The following is a 12,315-nucleotide window of genomic DNA, read 5'->3' as shown; positions in this document are numbered from 1 at the left end:
GGGCTGTTTTTTGGAAGATCAGTTGTGACACCATTCATTTTATCATGCGATGCACTTAAAAGCAGAAAAAAATTCCAAATGTGTTGAAATTGCACAAAAAGAGCAATTCTGCAATTGTGTTTTTTTTTTTATGTATTTACCACGTTCACTATCTTCTCCAAGTCAGTGTGAGTACGCAAATACCAAACATGTATATACAGTACAGACCAAAAATTTGGACACACATTCTCATTTAAAGATTTTTCTGTATATTCATGACTATGAAAATTGTACATTCACACTGAAGGCATCAAAGCTATGAATTAACACATGTGGAAAAGTGCGAAACAACTGAAATTATGTCTTATATTCTAGGTTCTTCAAAGTAGCCACCTTTTGCTTTGATGACTGCTTTGCACACTCTTGGCATTCTCTTGATGAGCTTCAAGAGGTAGTCACCGGGAATGGTTTTCACTTCACAGGTGTGCCCTGTCAGGTTTAATAAGTGGGATTTCGTGCCTTATAAATGGGGTTGGGACCATCAGTTGTGTTGTGCAGAAGTCTGGTGGATACACAGCTGATAGTCCTACTGAATAGACTGTTAAAATTTGTATTATGGCAAGAAAAAAGCAGCTAAGTAAAGAAAAACGAGTAGCCATCATTACTTTAAGAAATGAAGGTCAGTCAGTCCAAAAAATTTGGAAAACTTTGAAAGTGTCTCCAAGTGCAGTGGCAAAAACCATGAAGCGTTACAAAGAAACTGGCTCACATGAGGACCGCCCCAGGAAAGGAAGACCAAGAGTCACCTCTGCTTCTGAGGATAAGTTTATCCGAGTCACCAGCTTTAGAAATCGCAGGTCAACAGCAGCTCAGATTAGAGACCAGGTCAATGCCACACAGAGTTCTAGCAGCAGACACATCTCTACAACAATTGTTAAGAGGAGACTTTGTGCAGCAGGCCTTCATGGTAAAATAGCTGCTAGCAAACCACTACTAAGGACAGGCAACAAGCAGAAGAGACTTGTTTGGGCTAAAGAACACAAGGAATGTACATTAGACCAGTGGAAATCTGTGCTTTGGTCTAATGAGTCCAAATTTGAGATCCTTGGTTCCAACGACCATGTCTTTGTGCGACACAGAAAAGATGAACGGATGGACTCTACATGCCTGGTTCCCACCTTGAAGCATGGAGGAGGTGGTGTGATGGTGTGGGGGTGCTTTGCAGGTGACACTGTTGGGGATTTATTCAAAATTGAAGGCATACTGAACCAGCATGGCTACCACAGCATCTTGCAGCAGCATGCTATTCCATATGGTTTGCTTTTAGTTGGTCCATCATTTATTTTTCAACAGGACAATGACCCCAAACACACCTCCAGGCTGTGTAAGGGTTATTTGTTCAAGAAGGAGAGTGATGGGGTGCTACGCCAGATGACCTGGCCTCCAGTCAACAGACCTGAACCCAATCGAGATGGTTTGGGGTGAGCTGGACCGCAGAGTGAAGGCAATCCACCTCTCGTGTCTCCCCTTTTCCTCATAGTTTGTAAGCTTGCGAGCAGGGCCCTCATTCCTCCTGGTATCTGTTTTGAACTTTATTTCTGTTATGCTGTAATGTCTATTGTCTGTACAAGTCCCCTCTATAATTTGTAAAGCGCTGCAGAATATGTTGGCGCTATATAAATAAAAATTATTATTATTATTATATTATTAAAAGGGCCAACAAGTGCTAAGCATCTCTGGGAACTCCTTCAAGATTGTTGGAAGACCATTCCTGGTGACTACCTCTTGAAGCTCATCAAGAGAATGCCAAGAGTGTGCAAAGCAGTCATCAAAGCAAAAGATGGCTACTTTGAAGAATCTAGAATATAAGACATAATTTCAGTTGTTTCACACTTTTTTGTTAAGCATATAATTCCACATGTGTTAATTCATAGTTTTGATGTCTTCAGTGTGAATGTATAATTCTCATTGTCATGAAAATACAGAAAAAATCTTTAAATGAGGTGTGTCCAAACTTTTGGTCTGTACTGTGTATATATATAAAAAAAATTAAGTTCAGAAACCTGTAAAAAAAAGAAATGCATTTTGCTTGGGTCACCATTTTCAAGACTCGCAAAGTTTTCATTTTTCGTGATCTGGGGCTGTGTCATGGCCTATTTTTTGCGCCCTCAGCTGATGTTTATATTGATTCCATTTTGGTTCAGATATGCTATTTTGATCACCTCTTGGAGGAGGGGGCCTTATCACGGGTGTGTCAGATGCTATAGACAGTCGCTCAGCATCTGGCTGCAGGTCTTTGAGCTTGACATTGCAGACTCCTTCTTAATCCTTCTGACTTTTGGACCCAGTGCCGGCCTTCCTCCAGCTCTTTTTGACAACCTGGGCCTGGGTACTTATAGACTCCTAGTCTGCTTCAGGGAGTCACTGGTGATATTCACATTTTTCCCTTGTGAAGGCTTGGAGCTATAGCAGTCAGCTTACGTCCCCTCTGGTGCTGTTGGAGGACGTTTGGTTTTACCTCTCTGAATCTCTTAAGATAAGTTGCTTACCCCTTGTTTGTCTGCGTTCTTGTCTTTAGTGTACAGTAGGGACTGACCAGTGCACTTCCCCTTCCCTAGCCTAGCTCTAGGGATATCGCGGGCTTAGGCTCCTGCTCGGTGATTGGTGTGGAACCAATATAGGGATGGTAGGGGAGGCAGGGTGCAATTAGATCTGCCTAGGGGTCTCCACTCCCCTTTCCATAGTATTTGGGCTTACTTCCCCTCTTCCCCTTAGTCTTCCCACAATGTGCTTGACAGGCATCCAAGAGGTGTGAAGCTGCGGGTTCCTGGGCTCTTATAAGATGTTGGCGCTGGTGAGTGAGGTCCCCTTTCCCATTGATGTCCCTGCGGTGGGCTTCAGGAAAATGGCAGCCAAAGAAGGTGCATGCGCAGATTCAGATCTTGGGAGATGAAATTTGACATAATTTCACACAAAACTCCAAAAATGGACCGGACAAAATTGTTGGCACCCTCAACTTAATATTTGGTTACACATCCTTTGGAATAAATAACTGCAATCAATTGCTTTTTATAACCATCAGCAAGCTTCTTACGCCTCTCAAAATGGAGGAAATACACACCCTGGTCGCCTCCCTCCACACGACCAGGAGGACGCGACTCTTTAGATGGTGCAGAGATACTTTGGCACGCGCTGGGTAGACATTGATAAAATGACCGGTCTGCCCACAGTAGAAACATGCCCCCACTCCATGGCGAACCACAGGAAACCCAGTCTGGGAACCAACTCCTCCCAACAGCATGGGTTCGTCCACCTGCCCAGGTATGTCCTCCTCCCTAGCAAGGACTATAGGGGGCACATTTGGTGTATGCCTCTCCCTCAAGTGTCTATCCACCCAGATGGCAAGAGACATGGCGGCCTCCAACGACCTGGGGGCTGCGTACTGCACCAGAGTATCTTGCAACCTAGAGGACAAACCCTGCACAAAATGGCTCCTAAGGGCAAGGTCATTCCACTGTGTGTCAGTGGCCCACCTCCTGAACTCTGAACAGTACTCCTCAGCCGGCTGACCCCCCTGCTTGATCTTACGAAGTCGGGATTCCGCCAGGGAGACGCCATCTGGATCACCATACACCAGAGCCAGAGCCGTAAAAAACTCATCCACCGACCGTAGGGATGGTGAACCGGTTGGCAGGGAGAAGGCCCAGGATTGGGGATCACCCGTAAGAAGGGAAACGATGATACCCACCCGTTGTTCCTCACTCCATGATGAACGAGGGCAGAGCCTGAAGTACAACTTGCAGGCCTCCTTAAAAACCAAAAAATGTATCTCTCCTTCCAGAGAACCTGTCTGGGAGAGATATCTTGGGTTCAGGTGGAGCCTGTACCTGAGCCGAGGCCCAAAACCCCAACAAATGCTGCAGCTGCAGCACCACCTCACCACGCAGCACCTTACACTCGTCGGTGAGAGTCTGCAGCAATTGGGCAAAGGCCTGCATCTGGGCCATGGCTCACCAGAAAAAAAAGGAATGGTTGGTTATAATGTCACAAGACAAAAATAGGAAGACTGGAGATTAGGAATCTGGGCCCCTGAACTGCCCCTCAGGCTAGGGGAAGCCCTGTCTTTCCTTAACTTGGGGTTACCCTTGAAGGTAGGGAGGCCCAAGTCACCGACCTGTCCCTGTCTCCTGTTAAACCCTGTACTAAACCCCCAACCCCCACCCCAGGGGGTGTACAGTGTAAACAGCACCACAAAGCAAATAAACAATATAAGAGTGAGGGGAACACGATACCAAAAGGTGAATGCACAAACTACAAAATAACAAAACTCAGAACTTAGCTTGTGCACGCCGCTGCAAACTCCACAACAAAGATAATACAGCAACTGAGCTCCAAACACCAGACTTGGCTGACACCAGGGAGCTGCTGCTGCAAGGTTGGACTCCAGAAAGGAACTGTATAACCAACAGTCAGCTGATGCACCAGGTGACCTTATAAAGGATGGTGGGAGTGGTCACAAACATCAGCTGACCCAGCAGCAATGCAATGCAATAACACCAGTGGCCACCGGGGGAGAAAACTGCATTAACCTCCAATGACCAGAAAAGGAAAAAAGGTTTAAATCTGAGGGAAACCAGATCTGCCACAGATCCAAACATGGATCGTGACACTAGGGCTCTGCTACTATGAGCTCCCAGCAGCAATTGATTGGGTCAGTCCCTGTGCTATGCACAATCACCATGACGTACCTATACAGCATTGGTAGGGAACCACTGCCCGGCCATGATGTATAGGTATGTCAAATGTCATGAAGGAGTTAAAGAATAATTTGTTGACAAAAAGCTTTACTTGAAAGAAGTTCTCTGGGAAAATTAAAAAAAAATGAAAACAATAGCATTAAGAATAATGTCATGAACATCTTTGATTGATAACCAACATTTTTTTGTCAAAGAAGAGTAATCAACCTAATGGCTGCTCATGTCACTAAAATCCCCCTTCTTACGCCTCTCAATTAAAATGTTGGATCACTCTTTTGCAAATTCCTCCAGGTCTCTCATTTTGGAATAGTGCCTTCTCCCAACATCAATTTTAAGATCTCTCCACAGGTGTTCAATGGGATTTACGTCCGGACTCACTTCTGGAAACTTCAGAACTCACCAGCACTTTGTTTCCATCTATTTCTGGGTTCTTCTTTCAGTATGTTTGGGGTCATAGTCCTGCTGGAAGACCCATGACCTAGGACGCAAACCCAGCTTTCTGACACTGGGCACTACATTGCGATCCAAAATCTTTTGGTATTCTTTTTATTTCATGATGCCTTACACACAGTCAAGGCACCTAGTGCCAGAGAAAGCAAAACAACCCCAAAACAACTTTGAATTTCCAACATATTTAACTGTAGGTAATGTATTCTTTTCTGTAGAATGATGTACTTTATAAAAAAAACAAGCTCTATATTGGTGTAATCTGTCCATAAGATGCCTTTCCAGAAGTATTTCAGCTTACTCATATGCATTTTGGTAAACTAGCTTCTTTATGTCTCTGTGTCAGCAGTGGGGTCCTCCTGATTCTCCTGTCATATCTTTTAATTTCATTCAATTGTCAAAGGATAGTTCACGGTGACAGCTAGAATTTCTTTGGAACTGGATTGGGTCTACTTACCCACCATCCAAACTATACTGTTTTGCAATCTTTCATCAATTTTTCTCTGCCGTCCATGTACAAGGAGATTAGCTACAGTGCAATGGGTTGTAAATTTTTTGATTATGTTCAGCACCGTGGATAAAAGCACATCAAGATCTCTGGAGATGGACTTGTAACCTTTAAGGTACCTTCACACATAACGATATTGTTAACGATATCGTTGCTATTTGTGACGTAGCAACGATATCGTTAATGAAATCGTTATGTGTGACAGCGACCAACGATCAGGCCCCTGCTGGGAGATCGTTGGTCGCTGAACAAAGTCCAGAACTTTATTTCGTCGCTGGACTCCCTGGAGACATCGCTGGATCGGCGTGTGTGACACCGATCCAGCGATGTCTTCACTGGTAACCAGGGTAAACATCGGGTAACTAAGCGCAGGGCCGCGCTTAGTAACCCGATGTTTACCCTGGTTACCAGCGTAAAAGTTAAAAAAAAACAAACACTAGATACTTACCTACCGCTGTCTGTCCTCCAGCGCTGCGCTCTGCACTCCTCCTGTACTGGCTGTGAGCCGGAAAGCAGAGCGGTGACGTCACCGCTCTGCTTTCCGGCTCCCAGACAGTACAGGAGGAGAGCAGAGAAGCAGAGAAGCAGAGCGCAGCGCTGGAGGACAGACGGCTGTAGGTAAGTATCTAGTGTTTGCTTTTTTTTACTTTTAGCATGGTAACCAGGGTAAACATCGGGTTACTAAGTGCGGCCCTGCGCTTAGTTACCCGATGTTTACCCTGGTTACCGGCATCGTTGGTCGCTGGAGAGCGGTCTGTGTGACAGCTCTCCAGCGACCAAACAGCGACGCTGCAGCGATTCGGATCGTTGTCGGTATCGCTGCAGCGTCGCTAAATGTGAAGGGGCCTTTAGATTGCTGATATTCTTCAAGAATTTTGGTTGTAAAGTCCTCAGACAGTTCTCTTATCCCCTTTCTGTTCTCCATACTTAGTGTGAGACACACAATGCAAAGATTGAGTCAACTTCTCCTCTTTTTATCTGGTCTCAGGTGTGATTGCCCACACCTGTTATTTGCTAAAGGTGAGTTTGCAGAAGCATCACATTTTGGAAACAAAGTTGCTTACCCACAGTTTTGGAAAGGTGCCAACAATTTTGTCCTGCCCATTTTGGAGGTTTTATATGAAATTGTGACCAATTTGCCTTTTTTTCCTGATTTTTTTTGTGTTGTTCCAATACACACAAAGGAAATAAACATGTGTATAATAAAACATGTGTAACTGCAATAATTTTGTGGGAGAAATACTTCATTTTCTGGAACAATTTGAAGGGTGCCAGCACTTTCAGTCTTGACTGTATATATATCTATATATATATAGATATGGCAAAGATATCGGCACCATGTACCAAAAATCTACCTCAATGTCCTGTTTCTTATGAACATATTATTCCCCCAGACAGTAGGGATCTCGGGTGCAACACCACAGCAGAGTCAATTAAAAAATGTGCGAAGAAAAAGAAAGGTGGCAATCACCATCCCTTGATAGATGCTTTATTCAGCAAAAGTTAAAACATAGATGCAGAAGAGTTATGAACACATAACCCTAACCCTGGACAATCATGTTCTCATAACTCTGCTGCATGTATGTTTTACTTTTGCTGAATAAAGGATCTATCAAGGGATCATAGAATCATAGAATGGTAGAGTTGAAAGGGACCTCCTGGGTCATCTGGTCCAACCCCCTGCTCAAAGCAGGATTTACTAAATCATCCCAGACAGTTGTCTGTCCAGCCTCTGTTTGAAGACTTCCATGGAAGAACTCACCACCCCTCGTGGCAACCTGTTCCGCTCATTGATCACCCTCACTGTCAAAAAGTTTTTTCAAAACTAATCTGTGTCTCCTCCCATTCAGTTTCATCCCATTGCTTCCAGTCTTTCCTTGTGCAAATGAGAATAAAGATGATCCTTCTACAATGTGACAGATATTTGTAGACAGCTATTAAGTCTCCCCTCAGTCTTGTTTTTTGCAAGCTAAACATTCTCAAATCCTGTAAACGTTCCTCATAGAACATGGTTTACAGACCGGTCACCATTCTGGTCGCTCTTCTCTGAACTTGCTCCAGTTTGTTGATGTCTTTTTTAAAATGTCGTGCCCAAAACTGGACATAGTATTCCAGAAAGATGAGTGAGTGCCACTTTTCTTATTCTTCTTTGCACATCTAAATATATATACACTGCTCAAAAAAATAAAGGAAACACTAAAATACCACATCCTAGATATCTCTGAATGAAATATTCCAGTTGCAAATTTTTATTCATTGCATAGTGGAATGTGTTCAGAACAATAAAACATAACAATTATCAATGTAAATCAAAATGAATATCCCATGGAGGTCTGGATTTGGAATGATACTCAAAATCAAAGTGGAAAATCAAATTACAGGCTAATCCAACTTCAGTGGAAATGCCTCATGACAGGAAAAGATGCTCAATATTGTGTGTGGACACCACGGGCCTGTATGATCTCCCTACTGTACAACGCCTGGGCATACTCCTGATGAGGCAGAGGATGGTCTCCTGAGGGATCTCCTCCCAGACCTTGACTAAAGCATCCGCCAACTCCTGGACAGACTATGGTGCAACATGACGTTGGTGGATGGAGTGAGACATGATGTCCCAGATGTGCTCAATCGGATTCAGGTTTGGGGAAGGGGCGGTCCAGTCCATAGCTTCAATGCCTTCATCTTGCAGGAACTGCTGACACACTCCAGCCACATGAGGGCTGGCATTGTCCTGCATTAGGAGGAACCCAGGTACAACCGCACCAGAATATGGTCTCACAAGGGGTCTGAGGATCTCATCTCGGTACCTAATGGCAGTCAGGCTGCCTCTGGCAAGCACATGGAGGGCTGTGCAGCCCTCGAAAGAAATGCCACCACACACCATTACTGACCCACTGCCAAACCGGTCATGCTGAAGGATGTTGCAGGCAGAAGATCGCTTTCCACGGCATCTCCAGACTCTGTTCCATGTGCTCAGTGTGAACCTGCTTTCATCTGTGAAGAGCACAGGGCACCAGTGGTGAATTTGCCAATCCTGGTGTTCTGTCGCAAATACCAATCGTCCTGCACTGACACGGCAAACCTTCTTGCCACAGCTAGCATTAATGTGCCATCCTGGATGAGCTGCACTACCTGAGCCACCCGTGTGGGTTGTAAGGTCCGTCTCATGCTACCACGAGTGTAAAAGCACAACCAACATTCAAAAGTGACCAAAACATCAGCCAGAAAGCATTGGTACTGAGATGTGGACTGCTGTCCCCACCTGCAGAACCACTCCTTTATTGAGTTTGTCTTGATAATTGCCAATAATTTCCATCTGCTGTCTATTCCATTTGCACAACAGCATGTGAAATTGATTGTCAAACAATGTTGCTTCCTAAGTGGACAGTTTGATTTCACAGAAGTTTGATTTACTTGGGAGTTATATTCTGTTGTTTAAGCGTTCCCTTTATTTTTTGAGCAGTGTATATACTGTTCTGAATTGCCATTTTTGTAATATATAGGATAGTTTTTTTATATAAATACATACTGTATATATATTTTTTCATGTATATGTGTATAAATATCTTCTTATGTATAGTATAAGACACACACATAAAAGTTTGATGCATTTATTAAAATACACACATTTTGGTAAAGTGTATTTTTAGATAATAGCTTAAAAACAATAGATTTAACACACACAATAGATTGAAAATAAGTTACTCCAGAATATATATATATGCATATGTTTTGTTTATGTCTTTAGATTACATAATAACCCATTGTCCAGTGCACCAATGGGACTTGAAATCGACAAAAGTAACACATCTAACAAATACAGCATTGTCAGAGGCTAAAATTACGCAACAAAGAGACCATGTGCAAAAAAAGACAATATCAGAAACACCAGATACAAAACAGACTAAAAGGAATATAGTTGACATTGTTTGCAAGCCGACACTCCGATATAAAACACAACTTTTACAATAAATTGCCAGATCGGAGAACAGCCTTATACAACCTGTGGCTCCATCCTAGAAGTGGAGCTCAACATGAAGAGCAGAAATGATAAATGTGGGATATTACATTTTACAAATAAAAAAAATGCTATTCTTTTTTCTATTCATTCTCTTTAGGTTAGAATACGTACAGCAGAGACGATATATAGAAACTTTGTGTCCATCGTGTACCTTCTTCTGTGCTGCTCACACATATCTGATGGGAAGAAATATAGCCTTTTCAATATGGTTCATATTCAGTTTTACAACTAAGCGTGAAGACATAAACACAACCTGATAAATGTCCCGATATTATGTAATATTGGAACCTCCATTTTAATACACCATACAAGCAAATGAGATTCAGTGATCCAAATGACTTTCCTGCTAGAAATTATTTGTTTCCAAAAAAAACCCTTCCAGTATAGGAAATCCTCAGCTAAGTATTACATAAGATATCAGGGTACCGTTAGGACTCATTTATCATTATCTGAATGAATAGGCCTCTTATTAAAACTGTCTAAAATAAAAACTGCCTTTGATGTCCATAGCAACCAATGAGAGTTCAGCTTTTATGTTTTTAATAGCTCTGGTAAAATGAAAGCTGCACAGGGATTGGTTGCTATAGACTATAGATTCTGTTTTTCCTTTACAGAGTTTTGTCCTGATTTGTTACCAAAGACACAATTCCAGGTATACATACTCATAACTGTTCATATGAGACAACTAGGTGTATCTACGCCTCTATAGTTAGTTTTGTGTGCATGTTTAAAGTAGAAGTGTTTTCGGGAGAGCTTGCAGCAGAATGTATGTATCTGCCTCTAGCGCCTCCATCCTCCATAGAACTGTAGGTGAAAGTCTGTATTCAGTGAAGACAGATCTTACCGGTGAATTGAGACTATGGAGAACGAGTGATCAGTTCAGGTGGAGAAACAAGCTAATTTTTCTGACAGAATAAATTACAAAGTTTCTTATTTTCACAAGTATTATTGGTTCATGAGAAATAGAATTGAAACCACAGTTAGGGCCCTTTCACGCAGAGTTTTCTTCTATTTTCAGTGGCCACATCGGGGCTAACATCTGAACTCCCCAAAAAAGGGATTCATGTGTACGTGCCCACAGGGCCATTGACTATTAGGGCTCGCTCACATGAGTGTATAACTCGAACAGCACTCGGACCAATGTTATTCTAATGGGCAGTGCTGATCAGAGTTTTCTTGCGCAATTCGGATCTCACTCAGCCATTCAAGTCCATGGGAGCGGGGAAAATAGACTGCACTCCGATTTTGGCAGACTCACCTAATGGACAAGATGGATATATTTTAATCTGTATCACACTATTTAATCTGGATCACACTAAGCTGGCACTCGGTTCAAACTGCCATCAAAATTTGATCCAAGTGTCATTTACATAATCGATACGATTCTCTTGCATGAGAGAATCAACGCTCTTGTGTGCAAGCCCTTCGGTGCAGACAGAGTCACAGTGTGTATACATCTTATGTGGTGGACAGCAAGATGCAGTAGACTACGTCTTGCTGCCCGCCTCCAATAGGCGTATATGGCCAAAAATGATGCACGACAGAGCACCCTGTGACTCCATCTGCACCCTAATAGTCAATTTCCACATTGGCCCACATGCCTGTATCCCATTTTGCGGGGGAATCAGATGTAAGCCCCAAACGGGGCCAATGAACTTAGAGGAAAATGTTGTGTGAAAAGGCTTTTTCTCTGTAAAGAAAACCTGTCATCTGATTCACGCTGCCCAAACTGCAGGCAATCAACCATGAATCACAATTGTTTAAGAGAAAATACAGTTAAAAGTTCCCAGCAATGTTGCAGGGGATTGACAGGTATCCGGCCTACTTGCCCAAGAGCGCGTGACTTGTCAATCATCTGGAACGGAACTGGGAAGAGACGACCGAGGCGGCACTGGACTAGTCTAGCCTCAGGCTGTGGTCCCCGACTGGATCATCTAATATATTTTCTTGCAGTCATCTGATTAATGCTGCCCGTGGTTTGGGTGGAATGAATCGGATGACAGATTCACTTTAAATACTGAATATTTCAATCTCTGAAGGCATCATGGGCATCTACTCTCACACTGTGATTCCTAAATGATCTCCATGTAATATATAAAATACCTCCAAACAGACCTGTTCATAGCAGATTTTTCTTAATGTGGTTCATTTCCTGATTAACCATAGATGGGAGTTGAAGGTGATGTACATAATTAAAATAAAAGGATTTACTTTTTCTTTTTAGAAACACCCACTGTCCAATGTTTTATACCAAACCAATGGACAGATGTAGTGCTATATATTGACAAAAATATATGGACAAACCGCTTATATATTCTACAGTTTGAAATGTAAATATTAGTGGTATGAATTCAATTTGACTGCAGTAGATATGTATAGATTTAATATATTTGCGGCTGTCTAATAACTTGGCTAAAATTTGTATGCTTAGTCAATGCTATGAATTTCTAATCCTGATTTTGCCAGTATTACATGATAAAAGTATGGACAAAAGAATATTGCAACGTTTCTTCTTTCTTCCGATCACCAATGATCTCTCTTATTTTCATAGATTTTTAGTATAATTTTGAATTAGTAATATTGCTCAAATTAATGTGTAGTAA

This window comes from Ranitomeya imitator, chromosome 5 (genome assembly GCF_032444005.1).
Source record: "Ranitomeya imitator isolate aRanImi1 chromosome 5, aRanImi1.pri, whole genome shotgun sequence".
In the NCBI taxonomy this organism is placed as follows: Eukaryota; Metazoa; Chordata; class Amphibia; order Anura; family Dendrobatidae; genus Ranitomeya; species Ranitomeya imitator.
Note: the sequence above shows the minus strand (reverse complement) of the source record.